The sequence below is a fragment of the Toxorhynchites rutilus genome, chromosome 2 (genome assembly GCF_029784135.1).
Source record: "Toxorhynchites rutilus septentrionalis strain SRP chromosome 2, ASM2978413v1, whole genome shotgun sequence".
Lineage (NCBI taxonomy): Eukaryota > Metazoa > Arthropoda > Insecta > Diptera > Culicidae > Toxorhynchites > Toxorhynchites rutilus.
The window spans coordinates 222,941,619-222,959,175 of NC_073745.1; the positions used below are offsets into that span (position 1 = coordinate 222,941,619).

Consider the following 17,557-nt stretch of genomic DNA (forward strand, 5'->3'; position numbering starts at 1 on the left):
TTTAGTCTCTATTTCACAGTAATTTTTCGGCGAATTAAATTACATTACAAACTTCTTGTACAGTATACAGAAAGGAATTTATTTTTTTAAATTCTATAAGAAATTCTGAATCCAACCACTATTTACTCTGCCGTTCCACGCATAATTGTCAGATGTTTCTTTTTGACAATATTAAGTTTTTTTCATAAAACGATGTTTTTATCCATAATCCATAAGCCAGTAATCAAGCTTGATTGATTCAAGAAAGGGGATCTAGTCACATTTCATTAAACAATAGTTTAGTGCTTATAAAACCCGGTGTATTGCTAAACTGAAATGCTTAAAGCTTCTGGAAGACAAATATGACAGATAACTTTGATTGCGTTTTTCTCAGTCGCAGATTTTGGAACATGGGATAACTATGCGTAGAACGACAGTACTGCTATTACGACTGCTCGTTATGACTTACTTCTGGTCCTACTTTATCTTCTTTTACAAATAAGCATTTTTTTCTTCTTTCCATTTATTTCTTCAATTCAACGGATCGCTCGCTTTGAGCTGTCTTTATATTGTTGTGTTCGTTTCCACCCAAAAAATATAAAATTGGATAAAATTCTGTACTAAACTATTTTGTTTTACTTACTTTTACTGTTTTGTTTTACTTATTGCTTACGGCATATATTCAATTGTAAGGTAAATGATTTTGGTTTGTCCAGCCGAAAATATGATCATGGCTTGTCCACTTTTTTGAATGCTCTAATTCAGCGCAACTGCTTCAAATCAGGTATTCGAAAGTTTCGAAAAAAATAAAAAAAATTGTCTTTTTCATGGTTTGCAGTAGTTTTATTGTAAATTTTTACGGATTCACAGGCTTTGAAGGATTATAAAACCCACCTTCTATTAGAGCAATGCGCCCCTCAATTGAGCTTACTTTTAATCAATCACCAGATGATTACTTACAAATATTATAAACATCATGTTTGCACACCATTTGTATCAGATACACATAGCTGCGATGTAATTAACGATGTAATTAACGCATTTCGATGATCTCAATTCGGATCATGAGTTGTCCGATTCACTTATATTATTTTGTCCACATGATTTCTATGGCAACCGCTTGACGCACTGCAGTTTGTTTATTGTGTGTTTCGCGCATAGCAGAAATAAAGTTTCTCTGTGTTGAGCGTGTTGAGATGAACACTTTTAAAATGCCCAAGAAACGGCAATATTCTGAAGAAAGCCTAAATTATGAATGGATCAGTAAGATGACAGTAAACTCAAGCAATGAGAAATGCAACATCTACTTAAAAATTCGAATTTTTTCATTCAAAAATGGTGATTCTTAAAACCGAATAAACCATGGTAATTTTTTTATACAAACCATGATCAGAGGTGGACAAACTATGATCATAGTTTCTCTTTGGGGAAAATGGTTAAAAAACATAAAAATTTTCATTATTTGAACGCCTTATAGTACTATTAGCAACTAGAGACTTGGGGCTTTTCAACAAACAAAAACTCGTATTCATTATATGTGATTTTCACGAAGAAAAATCGATTTGCATTTACTAGTTGCGTGAAAACACCCTAAATCGGACAGACCAAGATCATTTACCCTACTTAGATTAGACTGAAAACTCAAGTCAGGCAGTTGTAAATGTGAACAGAGTTTATGGCTCTGATACAGCAATAGGCAAATATCTTCGATTAATAGAATTATCCATATCATAAATTCCCGAGCAGGAGAAAGTATTGCTCAATAAAATCGTCAGATTCGAATTCATTGTCATCGCTAGAGTCTGATCTGCACTCTTAAATAATACATTTTGCGCTTTCTTACTCTTGTCATAAATAACTAGCATATACGAATTTCATCATTTCATTTCAACTCGTCTTAAGAGTTGGCAGCACCATCTCAGATAGCAGCGAAACGTTGTGGGTATATAGGTATTTTGAGCAACTTTGCACACTTGAAATATTCAAAAAAGGATTTGACAATGGCACTTTCACAGGGAAAAAGTTTTTTCTAACAACAACTTTTTCATGTTTTCTTTGAAAAAAATAAACTAATCCTAATTTTGTTCAAAGTCAAAATAGCGATATAGTGTATTCGACAAAGTTTCAGATCTTATTAAAATATGAACTTTCGTTTCTGGAATATAGAGAATTTTTGTATGGAGACCCATGAAAAAATAATGTTTACTCGTTTAATTTTTGTGAGTAAATTGTCGCGTTTGACATGTTCTTGACATGTTTCTGAATAGAAAAAGTTAGCAGAGCATGTAAATCGCGATAATTTATGCATACAAATGTTACGAATTCAACATTAATAGTTATTTTTCCAAGAAAACATGAAAAAGTTGTTGTTCTAAAATCTTTTTGCCCTGTAAAATTGCCGATCTTCCGATGTATGGGTGACTTGTTGGACATTGTATGGGCTATTCATTTCTATTTTTCCAGAATTAAAAAAAAAATGTTTTCGAGAAATAAATTTTAATTTTCTAAAAAATTTTTTTCAGTGATTTTTTTGTGTTTACACCCTTAACGTTTCGTTGCTATCTGAGTTGGTGCTGCCAACGGTCAGTCGAGTTGGCATAAGATTCGTCCATAGCGCCAAGGCACAATTTTTATATACCACTGCGAATTTATTGCGCGTAAATCTCTTTTTGGAAATGCAGATTCAGTGCTTGCTCTACGGACACTGAGGAGAAAGGAAATATCACTACTTCAATTCCGCTCGTTTGCAACTTGTTGAGAGTAAAAAATAATTGTGGGCATTTGCGGTTTCTATTCCAGCGTTGTACTAGTCAGAGGGAGGCCAACAACATAAATCCATTCTGCTTGTGTTTCTGCTGTTGTGTGGATCGGTCGCACCTCATGCACGTTGCATCGGGCGAGTGTACGGAAAATGTCATTTGCCATAAACATCGCTCTTACCAGCGAGTGAGCAACAGCGAAGGTCGAGAAATTACTTTATGAAAACTTTGCCTTTCTTTTAAATATACTCTCCGGGGTATAAGAAGGTGAATTGAATAACTTCGTAGTCCTACGTTACCAATGCGATCGTATCTCGGACATCACTCTTCTAGTATGTCAAGTTATAAATACTGGTTTGTCTCAGAACAACCATGCGTCCCCATGTAGTGAATATAACTGGTCTGAAACAATAGTGCGTCTCCACATTTCAAAAACAAAAACGAATGCCAACACATAGCAAAAATTTCGTTAGTCAATTTTGTGATCAAACTTATTTTGCTTGCAGATAAAATCATGATTCATTCTTGATCTACATTTTAGAATGCGACCAGAAAATGATGAAATGTTTAATTTACGTAACAAAATTCGAAAAATACTCACAAAACGCGCCTGTAAAAAAGGAAATTCTGGAATCTAAAATTTTTTTTCGACACCCAAATTGAAACTCTTTTCTATGACTAACAGTAAAACTAAAATTTAAAAATTGCCAATTGAGGAATACAAAGAATGACGCGACGGCGGAGAAGATGTCCATTCATCTGAAGTTGTGCTAAAACATTAATCAATTTTTTTTGGGTGGTCTTCGTAGCCACATTGGTTGCTCGTTCGCTTGGCAAGCGATCGATCGTGAGTTCAAAACTCAGGGCCTTCATTAATCTTTGGTTGTTACAGAATAACTACGTCCTGTCATCAATCATCAGCGATGGAGATCGATCCACGGTGGAACAAAAAATCGATTCATCCATACAATTGCTCTGTTCTGCAAGAAACATCGGGCTGCTGTTTTATTAATAACACAACAAAGATCATATCAACTGTCTCCGCTGTTTGGTGGTCTAACTGGATAATGGAAGAACAGAACAAAACAGTTACGGCTAAATGGCTACTGTGTAATGTACCATATGCAAATGGTATAGAGGGAATACTCTTACGCCGAAAATTGGCAACTTTGTTTATAGATATGATAAACATGTGACATGTACACAATTAAAATTCGGCTCTGTTACAGCTAAAATGCTCATGAGTCTAAATAAACAAATGGAATAAAAAATGAAAGCTTTTTTTTTCAAAACATAGTCTAGCGATGGCTAGACAGAATATATTCGCTGCGACCTTAGAAATTCAAACACATTTTTTTCTACGATTTGAGGTAAAACCAGAAAAGGTTTCATTGTATGGAACGAGATACGAATTCATCGAAAATGGACTTTCCCTAATTGTACCATATTGGCCGTTATAATCCCATTAGTATTCCTTCCAATGGCTGATCACAAACGCTGCGAACGTTACAAACAAACAGGAATGTGTCCTTTTGTCCGTCCAAACTCAAAACAAAATGTAATAAATTAACCCCAAAACAAGCACACCGCCCTTTCTGCTGCACGATAAAAACGTTTGCGTCCACATGAGAGCACTTTTGTAAATCGCCGAGAACTCTTGTGCTAGCCAGCGTCATCGCTTCCTTCCTAACGTCACTACTAACAATGGACACATACACGTGTCCACGCAGGGGGTGGCGGTAGCGGTTGAATTGGGTGGTTCTCTGTGCCAGATATTGTCAAATATTCGTAGAATGTTGGCCATGGAATACCCTAAACAAAAATCCGTTTACATGCTAACTACATTCTCTCTTGTATAATATCGGAATGTTTTTGGACTACGCTTTAATTTTTGTTGGACATACTTCGTTGGAAAATGAACACCCCACCACCAATTACAAGCGCGTTGCATGCACGCTCTCTGAACGTTGTCACAGCGTTGTCAAGCCTTTCACAAAGGTTTCCCCCTACTCACTGTTAGAAGCCGGGAGAGCACACTCAATCCCACCGGCACTGGACCAAAACTTCCCGAAAGCTGTGGTTGGTTCACCTCGGCCTCAAGTGATATCGAAAAAGTTTCCTTTGTTTTACATGTGATTCACGCTTCCTACACACCCATCGCCCCTCACCGCTACAGCGACGACTCCGGCAGGGTGTGATTCGGCTTGGAAAAACTGCAAAATCATGACTTCGGTACAACGGAAATGCGCGCGCTATGCTTTCGCCATAAGTATAATTACCAGTAGAGAAGTGGGCGTTGATGGCGTGAGAAGCAGTTATAATGCGCCTTTTTCCACCAACCCATCGCATCCTAACAAACACACGGGACACGGAATGGAATGCCTCGGAGTGGAACTTGTTGGTCGATGTGGTGATGCTGGTAGATCACCACCAACACCATCACCTCTACCTACCACCGGACGAGAGTTATGAAACTGTGCCTAATTGCGACTATCAACTGCTCTATATATCATTCCCAGTGGCTCAACGGGAACGAAACTAGTCGCTGAGTGTGGGAGGAAAAGGAGAACTCCAAAGAGAATGAAATGCTGGAATAAAGTTCATGGTCAAGTGTAATGAAATGGAATCGATGCAATTAGGGAGGCATGTTGGGCTACCATCACGAGGATAATCAAGGCAATCATTGTGCAATACACAGTACTGACAGGATGAAGACTCGCTTGGAAGGTACAATGAAGCGGGGTTTAATTTGCCAGCAAAAGCAGGCCGGTGTTTGATAAACTTCAACAGAAATTATGTAAGTATTTTATCGCAAAAATGTACTGCAGTTTACTGTATAAAATTCACATAGATTTGTATAATGTTACAATTATAACAGTAAATAGATCTTCAAACCCTAAAATACTGTTGTTTATAAATAAATGAAAATGTCTCATTCGAAGTAGTCCAGTTACATTTAATCCATTTTATGTCAAGTGATCGAAAAATGGAGCAACAACTTTGAAAAAAAAAGGTTTTGGCATCAAACGATGGCTTAGTTTCCTAGCTACCACTTGCTATCAATTTCATTAAATTTTGCATAACTTTATTGGGGAAAACATTATGTGCAAAATTATGTAAACTTTTCTAAAGTATTACTTTGATAAAAGAACACACATTGTGATGTACGAAAAAAAACATTGGATTGAACAGGATGAAAAATGTAGGTTTTGGCCAATGTTATTGTTTTGCTATTTTTTGTTATTTTACGGAAAACTGAACGGAAAAAAAATTTCTAGAAGCTTGAGTTTTCTGTAACGCCAATAACCAAAACTGCACCGCATTTTTACAGCTTGGTCGTTAATGGGTTAACTAACGGAGATACATGACATATTGGTATTTCGATATGGTTTACCTTGCGTCTCCTTTAATTCAGTATTGTTACATTCAATCAATGGAGATATAGGGCAAGCCGCCCCTGTTAAGCAAAACAGGATGAAACATGTATTTTTACTACATATTTCAACGTTTCTTCACATCCACAACGTAGCCACGTTTGTTTTCTGTGAAATGAAATGAGCAATAACGATTACGAATAGGCAAACCAACAGAAATGACGGGAATTCTAAACGCATTCATATTACACGTGTCCGTGTCCAAAACGCACCACAACAAAGAGTCAAAATGTCAAACGATATCGAAGCATTTATTTTAGATAACTCTTGATTCGCTGCTTATACCCTCCGCTTCCGTTACGTTTCTACCAGTTAGAATCATCATATGATCTCGAATTTTCGAGGCATTTTTGTTATCAAACGCCGAAAACGCTAAAGAATTTTGAATCCAATATTTTTGTTTACAAGCGTATTAATATGTGCCACTGTTCATAAATATATTGCTACGTGCCGCTGTTCACAAATGTGTTGCCAGACTTTTGGCTTCTGTATTTATAAGTTTTTATTTTGATTCTATGATTTGCATTATTCTTAATCATGGATGGATTTTAGTAGTCAGAAACATTGAAATAATTTAGTTCGTTCGATGTGCCCCATTATGAGATGGATTATAAAATTGCATTTTGATATAAGAAATGATTTTTTAACATTTTTTTATTCAAACTTAATTGATAGCTCTGGTAACATTTGAGAATGTATTGAAGTTTGCAAAATTCAAATAAGTTTTTTAATGCTTCAAAAGTCTTATGACAAAAGCGGTCGAAGTTGCATGAAATCATGCGGTTTTTAATATTTTATTATTTTATGAAGATATACGTGGTTTTTGGTGTTACAATACATTTAATTGTATTTATAATGAAAAAAGGAAGTTATAAGCACAGCAAAATCCTGCCGTTACTGCGTTTTTCATGATTTTTAATGGTGGTGCGTTTTACCGACACGGTGCGTCGTACCCAAAGTTCTCCTAGTACAAGAAAGGTTTGAAATAAAACATAGGACCAAATATTTGAAAAAATATGTCCCAAAAACAAAAGAAAACAAATCTTTCTTGGTTTTTATATGTCATACAAAGAAATCTGATATTTTCGAAAAAAATATGAACAGTTAGAGTCTGTTTGGTCTCAATACCACTTAAACCATAAGTTTTTTTTTTACTTTTCGCCAAATAGTACGCATTCCAGGTGCATTTCAATAATTTTCATAGAAAATTGGTCAAAATACCTTTTATTTGCTGAAAAAAGATCAATAATCGTTCTAGCTGTTTCCATATTACGAATTTCAGAAATGAGTACATTCGAAAACATACTTAGCTGATTCTTACCAGACAAACAACTGCAGAGTTAAAGAATCAATAGAACAAATTTTACACACGTTGGACCTTTTCATCCCGTCCTGAAAAGGTCTACTAATGAGATATTTTTTAAAAAAATGACGCGTTCTACAATAACATCTTGAAGCAATAAAAGACGAATTGATTTTTTGCCAGAGGATAGCTTGTGTGAATTTAGGAGTGTGTTCGGCTTATTGATGATGATGATGGCGTCTGGTATGCTAGCTAGATGTCTTATGGATCGTGAATGATTTATTGGTAACTTTTCTCTGGTCGCTCATTTAACTGTCGTGAATTCGAGCATGGTTTCCGGGTAAAAAGTGGAGTCAAAGCGTGGCACATTTCAAGTCGGATGTCAACAAGGTACTTTCCAGTGGTGAAAGTTCTTCGGCGGTGGAAGAACTGAAACCAAAAATGTGTTTCGCATCGGTTGCTGTCGCCGCCGCCATCATCACACAAACCAATTCGGTTCAGATTTTTTGTTGCCATTCTGCGAAAGGTGCTACATAGTAAAATTTGTGGATTATTTTTTTGGGAAATTGGATTTTCGAGAGCGTTGGAGACCCAATTTTGCTAAGAAATACTGAAAAACTACTTGGATATTCAGTGAGTAAAGTGTATTCGCGAAGTAATAAAATCGGCTTTTTATTACTTTGCGAATCCTTGGTGCCCCTTACTCAATACAAACATTTATTAATCGACCCTTGTTAAAGTTTCCAAATATGGAGTATTATGTAAGAATGACTTAGCGTTTACAAACCACAGTTATTACTAGTACAAGTTATACAAACCACAAAAAACGGACATTTTAAACATTTTTATTATAAGTAGGCATTTAAAGTACATAACATACTTACGCATGAAAACCAACCATTCACGAATTATAATTTTTTGACGTAGGAATTCGTCTTTTATATTAATATAAGGAGTAACTTCATTGAATTGAAAACCGGACATGTAACCAAAAATTCAAAGATTTCAAATGCATAATACGTGAAAAATTTCAATTTGAAAATAACAATTATTTTTTCGTTTGTGAGATTTATAATTTTCCCCATTTTTTATGTTGATTTCGAGAAAAAAAACATTTACAGAATTTTATGACCTTCAAACCGCTTAACCCATTTTTGGTCTGTTTACATCAAATGGAAGGTAATTTCTCTTCGATTTGCTATACATAACATTTTGGTACTTTTAAAATTTCAAATGAACTTCTAGTCTTTGTTTAGTTTGCTTGCACTGAACCTGCACTCTATAGAAAAGCAATTGCAATAGCACCGGACAAGAATATGAATGGTATTATAGGCGATTTCCATTCGCTTTAGACTGCGAGCGATCAATAGCATTTGTTGAGGCTGAGAGTCAATTTCAATGTCTCGATTTAAAAACTTTTGAAAGCAAACTTCGAAAGAGTCGTGACAAAACCACGTAATTCCTCGGCTTTTTTAAGAGCCATTTATAAATATTTCTTATCGATACCATTGCGAAATCAGTCGTAGCTTAGTATTATGTAGGTGTCATACAAAAGTGAATCTATACATATATGCAAATAGATTGTTTGATTCTTATAGATTCGGAAATTACTGAACCGACGGTTTGAAATTTTATATGCAGCCATACGAATGAAGCAACTAAACAGAACTAATCACGCAAATGGAACCAAATTTGGCATGACGAGGTTTCAGGGAGCAATAAATATTTTTATGGTGGTTCGAGACCCCGAGGGCTGCTATACAAATGAAACACAAATTTCTGCATAACTCGAGAACTAATCAGGTAAATGGGACAAAATTTGGCATGTCAAGGTTTCAGGGGGTCAGAAATGGTTTTATATGGAGCAAGAATTGCTCTTATGATGGTTCGAGACCCATACCTCGAACAAATACAAATGAAACACAAATTTCTGCAATGAGATAAAGTTTGGCATGGTTTCGGGTGCAATAAATGTTTCTATGGTGGTTCGACACACCTCCCCTGTTTCTAATGAAACTTTTGGAAAACTCTGAAGAAAAATGGGAAAAATCAGAAAATTCAATTCCCATATGTTCTACAATTACATCATGTTAGTACATTTGATGTTTGCGCTTTCGAAATTGATCTTTGTTCGAAAGTGGAAATGGATTTTCAAGAAAAAAAAACGCACTTCTATATCTGGAATAACTGTGGAATAACTGTGGAATAACTATTTAAATATAAACGGATCGCCAAATGTGTTGGTAGGCGCAAAACTCGAGTAAGCAATGTTTTTTTTATATAATATATGCTGTATCAAATATGTATTCCATGTAACGAAGAAACATGTTATTTGAAATTGATTGAAAAATCTTAAACGAGAATTGTGTCTGAAAATAATTTGATATTATAATGACTAGTTTTGGTAGAAGTACTAGGGAAGTTATACTAAAACGAAATTGTAAAGGGTCAATTAGAATTTCAATCAACGAACAGTTCTGCGATTGGAACCATGAGCATTCGCTTTGTACTGAAACGTGAATGTTTGAAGGTATTGATAACGAAAAATCCATTTTGGGCGGGACGAAGTTTGCCGCTAATGAACAATAATAAAGCTAAATTGCACATGAAGTTCGTGTATATGCAATTATTAAATTATATAAATTGCATATATAATTCCCATATAAAGTCCAACTGATTCTCAACAATTTATATTCAGGCACCATTCCGCTATAATCAACAGTTTTCGGAGGGACTTCTGTGAAAATAAATATATGAAAAAGTTATTCATATATACTATTTGCAAAAGTTATGAGTCGCAGTTTATTTTTTCTTTATTAATTATTTATTAAATTATTTATTTATTTATTGTTGTTTGTCAACTGACCTGTAAACAACTATTATCTACTGTATCGAAGCCTTTATCCAATCCGGAGAGAACAGAGTTGAGTATTTTTTTTTCATTTGGCCGGAAGTTGCCAAATATTTTTAACGAACATTTATTTGAAAATGATAACGAATAGTCTTTACTAAAATTTCTCTTCAAAATGAAAAAAAATATAAGGGATTGTGTCCAGGAGACGATCGCATTACAAATGTAGAACTAGGCCGTTATTATATTCAATTCTCTTTTTCATCACTTCGGATATTACTTACAATGCATTCAAATTTTATATTGCACTCTTCACTAAAACTTTCAGCGACCCTGGAAAGTGATGATAATTTGCGTGGTTTTATGGAATTAGCTGAAGATGGTTGATTCATGAATCATTTATGTGCTCGCGAGAACAATACACACGTCGCTTTTTGTTTCCTTATGTTAATATACGCCTCACTATGCACTTTTGGCAACGCATATAAATAACAGCAATATGTTCGTGTAATGCAAAAATATACAAGCGCTCTCTACTAGACAGCATGAAAACCGACGCGAAGCATTATCGGATATGAAGTTGCGAATCAAATCGTATCGCGGTGTGCAGCCATTTATATTCACAACACGTCAACGACTCTTCGAAGATATTGGCACCAACTATTTTTCAATGGTTTCTTTTGGTAAATATGTGTTCTTCTTCAGGTAAGAATTTTGTATGACTGGGGTTTGAGTCGATACCCTGCCTAGTTTCCACGGCCTCATAAAGGGTTAATGAACAAGATTCATTTCGAGAGGTACATCTGTCACTAGTTCATGTGTGAAGTTTCATGACGTTTAGTTTTTTGTTCACTAACTACAGTTGTTGCGGTGTCACCTGAGCATTCATATAGAAAATGGAAAAATAGGAATATCGTATTTTAATCAAACATTATTTTTTTATGGAAAAAAAACTCCTGAACAATGCAGAATGCAGTGGTTGACGAAATGTTATTCCAATTCAGCTCCTTCGAGAACAATAGTCTATCGGTGGTTTAGTGAATTTTAAATGGGCTTGTACGGATGCAGACGCACCTCGCTCTGGAGGACCAAAAGAGGCTATGAAACCAGAAACCGTAAAACAAGTGCATCGACTCGTTCTGAACGATCGTAAAGGAAAGTTACGCGGGTTAGCTGAGGCCGTAGGCATTTCAAAAAAACAAGTGGGATACATTTTACACATCATTTTGGACAGGAAAAAGCTATCCGCGCGGTGGGTGCCGCGTTTGCTGACCGTCGACTAAAAACAGCGGTGCGTTGATGAATCAACAGCCGGTTTGGCGTTGTTGAAGCGTTATCGAGAAGACTTCTTTCGATGTTTTGTAACAATGGATAAAACGTGGATTCATTACCACACTTCTGAGTCCAATAGACAGTCTGCAGAGTGGCATAGCATTTCGAAGACTTGGACGTTTCCTACTACAGAAAGGGGAAACGAAATGTTGGAAACTCGCTATACCAAGTGTATTGCCTTCGAAGGAAACTATGTTGAAGAATAAATACAGCTTTACCCGATTGTTTTCATTAAAAATCCCGGGACTTCTCAGCCTATGTAGTAGTTTGATCATTTCGGACAGCCAGTATCATTAAAAGAAAATTTAAAAAAATAAGAGAGGTAGATGTCACTTTTGTCATTCGAAACACTTTTTTGATGTGACATTAGTATCATAAACAAAGGAACAGATATTTCAAATTGGAATATTATTCAGAAAAAGTTGATCTCATCCCGATATTTCATAAGCGTGAGCATGAACATCTCACACGAATTGATAACTAATTGAGATTCCATATCGATAAGCTACAACAGCAGAACACAGAAAACATCGATAATGGTTCACCATTACAACATGGCTGTTGTAGCCACCGCACTTTTTTTTGCCCCGAACGATGTAAACTTTATCTTGTAGCAAAACAATACAACGACGAAGCAAAAAAAGCCACATTAAATGCTCTGTGAGCGCTGCTATTAAATTCAATACGTTCCCACACGCTCATCCCATCTCACATCGAGTCTCATCTGTGGCTTCGCCCGTCGAACGTGACTTTTGCGAACTTTCGCCATCTAGATGGAAGAAAGCATTCACAACATTATGCTCGAAGCGCCACCACCCACACACCTCTCATTCCCAGGCTTCTTTCATAAAATATGCAGCCACCGAAATTCTCTGAATTCTCAAGGTTATTTTTGGTTCGAGTAATGCCCACTTTAGATCACACAGCAGCCCAAAACGTACGAGCGCTACGGTTGGCGGATTATTGATTACGCCTCGCGGGAAGGAACGGCTGGTCCTTCCACCAGCGCCAGAACACAGAGCGCGCGCTGTATCCGGTGAATCGATAAATAATTAGCCAGATAACTTCTGTGCTCCCGCCTCGATTCCTCGAAACCTCGAAAGTCTTCGCAATTCGTGAGTCCATTTTGCCGTTGGATGACAACCGCGCGTTCGTTTACAAACATTCAGCCGCAGCAGCATCTGTACACACAGGCGGCGGGGTGTTTCCGCGGAAACCGGAGAAAATTCGATAATTTGTCTACACAATGGATGCTGCTCCCTACGATCAGTGCGAGAAGTACGCATGTGGACTGAGACGAAATGTGAGCGCGAGCGTAAGACATACCATGCTCTCTGAGCACAGAAAGAAAGAGAGAGATTGTTTTGAGCTGGGGAAATTGAGCAACTTTGGGTGCTCACGCTCTTTCCACCCACCCGAAAGTGGGCGAGAGAGTGAGTGCCACTCGTCTAAAAATAATACCGACTCTGCCAGTGCGAATGTCTCAAATAGCTCTCCATATGATTCAGCGTCACGCAATCAAGGACACGGCAGAAGCCGGGAAACAAAAGAACAGGTGATTCACGAGAATGAGATCCATCTTTTTTTGTTTTTTTTTTATTTTACGAGGAGGTGCTAGACTCGTTCGCCCCCTCCGATTCTGCCGGTACAAGTGGGTGATGGTAAAATGATGACTCATTTCCGATATTGATGTTTTCGTAGTACATTGTTTAGCTGGAATAGGGAAGGAAGACGACGGCATCTGCTGTTCGGAGGTGCTATTTTTGAAACTATGAACGAGCAAACTCGTCGCTCAATTATTAAATTATGTTTATGTCGGGGATGAATGGATGAACTGTTGACAGGGAACACCTGCAGGATTGGTTTACCCATGAATTTTAAAAGTTTTTTACCGAAAAATCGTGTTTTGGCGAAACACAGCTGAAACATTCTTGCTTACCAGACTTGTTGATAGTGATGGCATTTTATATGTACAGAATACAATCTTGGTCGGAAAATGTTGTTCACATACCTGAAACGGAAAAGAAAAAAAAAACTTTTAAGACACAATTTCCTATGGAAGTTCGAGCACAGTATGCAGTATTAGGGCGGATAAAAAACAAATATTTTGACTCGGCACTGATTGGAACCCATGTACTGAAACGTATCCCTCCTCAAGCTTGATCGATAAAGTGATTCCTCCAGGAGCAAACAGTGGGAGCATTGACACTAACGGTGAATACGAGATTGCGTGATGTTTACTGAATCCAATCAATTCGTTCGCTAACAACATACGCGTTTGACTGAAACAATTTCGCTCGTCCAATGCAGCACATATTTTGCCCATAAACTTGCACTTCGACTTCTAACGGAACTTACGATTTTCGTCCATCATTTTTCGAGGAAGTACACTGATGGACGCAAAAAAAAAGCACTTCCATTTGAAATCAAAGTGTTCCAATCAGAGGTGTAAACATTCCATTTTTTGGTGACGTTAACGCATTTCGTGGCATGGCCTGTTCATCAAGAATTTTTTTGTTGATCACAACAAAAATGACATACGTGAAACGAACTAGATATAGAAACAAAACAGTAATACGTATGATATTTTGTCATCGCAAGACATTTTGACAAGATATCAACATGAAGAATTTGAGAAGGTTGTATTTTTCTATAATTCGTTTATTTACGGAAACGGAAGCAAAAGTTAAAGAGGAAGCGGAAACGGATACTTAAACGGAAATAAACAAAGAAAAGGAAACGACAATAGCAGCAGAAACGGAAACGGAAATGAACAAAGAAAAAAAATGGAAACGGAAACGGAAATGAACGAAGATAAACAAATGGAAACGACAACAGCAACGGAAACATAAACCGAAACGAACAAAGAACGGAAACCGTTTCCGTTTTCTTTTCTTCGTGCATTTCCGTTTCCGTTTCCATTTCCGTTTCCATTTCCATTTCCATTTCCATTTCCATTTCCATTTCCATTTCCACTCCCATTTCCATTTCCCTTTCCATTTTCCATTTTCCATTTTCCATTTTCCATTTTCCATTTTCCATTTTCCATTTTCCATTTTCCATTTTCCATTTTCCATTTTCCATTTTCCATTTTCCATTTTCCATTTTCCATTTTCCATTTTCCATTTTCCATTTTCCATTTTCCATTTTCCATTTTCCATTTTCCATTTTCCATTTTCCATTTCCATTTCCATATCCATTTCCATTTCCATTTCCATTTCCATTTCCATTTCCATTTCCATTTCCATTTCCATTTCCATTTCCATTTCCATTTCCATTTCCATTTCCATTTCCATTTCCATTTCCATTTCCATTTCCATTTCCATTTCCATTTCCATTTCCATTTCCATTTCCATTTCCATTTCCATTTCCATTTCCATTTCCATTTCCATTTCCATTTCCATTTCCATTTCCATTTCCATTTCCATTTCCATTTCCCGTTTTATTTTCATTTCCATTTCCATTTCCATTTCCATTTCCATTTCCATTTCCATTTCCATTTCCATTTCCATTTCCATTTCCATTTCCCGTTTTATTTTCATTTCCATTTTCATTTCCATTTCCATTTCCATTTCCATTTCCATTTCCATTTCCATTTCCATTTCCATTTCCATTTCCATTTCCATTTCCATTTCCATTTCCATTTCCATTTCCATTTCCATTTCCATTTCCATTTCCATTTCCATTTCCATTTCCATTTCCATTTCCATTTCCATTTCCATTTCCATTTCCATTTCCATTTCCATTTCCATTTCCATTTCCATTTCCATTTCCATTTCCATTTCCATTTCCATTTCCATTTCCATTTCCATTTCCATTTCCATTTCCATTTCCATTTCCATTTCCATTTCCATTTCCATTTCCATTTCCATTTCCATTTCCATTTCCATTTCCATTTCCATTTCCATTTCCATTTCCATTTCCATTTCCATTTCCATTTCCATTTCCCGTTTTATTTTCATTTCCATTTCCATTTCCATTTCCATTTCCATTTCCATTTCCATTTCCATTTCCATTTCCATTTCCATTTCCATTTCCATTTCCATTTCCATATCCATATCCATATCCATTTCCATTTCCATTTCCATTTCCATTTCCATTTCCATTTCCATTTCCATTTCCATTTCCATTTCCATTTCCATTTCCATTTCCATTTCCATTTCCATTTCCATTTCCATTTCCATTTCCATTTCCATTTCCATTTCCATTTCCATTTCCATTTCCATTTCCATTTCCATTTCCATTTCCATTTCCATTTCCATTTCCATTTCCATTTCCATTTCCATTTCCATTTCCATTTCCATTTCCATTTCCATTTCCATTTCCATTTCCATTTCCATTTCCATTTCCATTTCCATTTCCATTTCCATTTCCATTTCCATTTCCATTTCCATTTCCATTTCCATTTCCATTTCCATTTCCATTTCCATTTCCATTTCCATTTCCATTTCCATTTCCATTTCCATTTCCATTTCCATTTCCATTTCCATTTCCATTTCCATTTCCATTTCCATTTCCATTTCCATTTCCATTTCCATTTCCATTTCCATTTCCATTTCCATTTCCATTTCCATTTCCATTTCCATTTCCATTTCCATTTCCATTTCCATTTCCATTTCCATTTCCATTTCCATTTCCATTTCCATTTCCATTTCCATTTCCATTTCCATTTCCATTTCCATTTCCATTTCCCGTTTTATTTTCATTTCCATTTCCATTTCCATTTCCATTTCCATTTCCATTTCCCGTTTTATTTTCATTTCCGCTTCTGCTTCCGTTTCCGTTGCTGTTGTCGTTTCCGTTTCGTTTTCTTTGTTCACTTACGTTTCCGTTGCTGTTGTCGCTTCTATTTCCTTTTCTTTGTTCATTTCCGTTTCCATTTCTGTTCCGTCTCTGTTACCTTTTCCGATTCCGTTTCCTTTCGCTTTAACACGACATTTTCAATGGGTTTTTTGAATCGTGGTCTCTATGATGGTAGAGTTAAATGAATTTCAAATACTATGTCATATGGCCTTTTTACAAGAATGTCGAATTAACTTATGTTCAAGAATGTAAGAGACAAAAGATGCAGAATGTCGCAAAAATTGTACCAATGATCGTGACTTTATACAAGCCTGGATCCAATATCACAAGTTTTTTCAATTTTCGATATTCCAGTCAATACTACGTAAAAGTAGTTAATCGGTAGACCCTTTTTGCCATATCAGTACAGTTGATTTATTTTTAAGAAAAAAAAAACAAAAAAATGATCTTTATTTCTAAATACAGCGCGGACTCGATTATATAGTTTTTGATTTCTTTTCACTGTATATAATCGAGTCAAAATTTTTTTTTTCTTTGTTTGTTTTTTTTGCATGTATTTTTCGTTTTTTTTTGAAAATAAAAGAGGAATTTGATTTTTGATTCATTCCCTTAAAGTCAGAAAACACCTTTCTCATATTAAAAAAAATAATTTATCCAGATTCTCTCAGGAGGTGATAGACGATCATATTTGATGAAAAAAATCCTCCTACGCATATGTTCGAATTTCAACAATGACAGAGTTATAGAACTTTTTTTTTGTTTCGGACTCTGTTGCCTCAAACTGGCTCTACATTAAAAAGTACGCTAGAACTACCGACGTTTGATATATACCTAGTTCTACCGCACCCGTCAAATTGACGGATCTCTAATTAGCGCTTTTGTTGTATTTTTTGACTTAGTTTATGTTAATAAAAGAATGTGATTTGACAAAAACAACATTTAATATAACACTTCATGTGTTTTTAATAAAAAAAATAAACAAAAACGGTTTTATTTACATTTATATGTCTATTATTATGAGGCACGTATCTTACAAGAATATGTTATTCTTGATGAACACTTGCCACAAACGTATTTTTTGCATTCATTGCAGGTA

General features: G+C 35.9%; 1 protein-coding gene across 2 annotated transcripts in view; it reads right to left on the bottom strand.

Moving 5' to 3' along the window:
- LOC129768173 (phosphatase and actin regulator 4-like) overlaps window positions 1-17,557 on the bottom strand; it is a 424,364-nt gene that overhangs the window by 156,235 nt on the left and 250,572 nt on the right. The window lies entirely within an intron of this gene.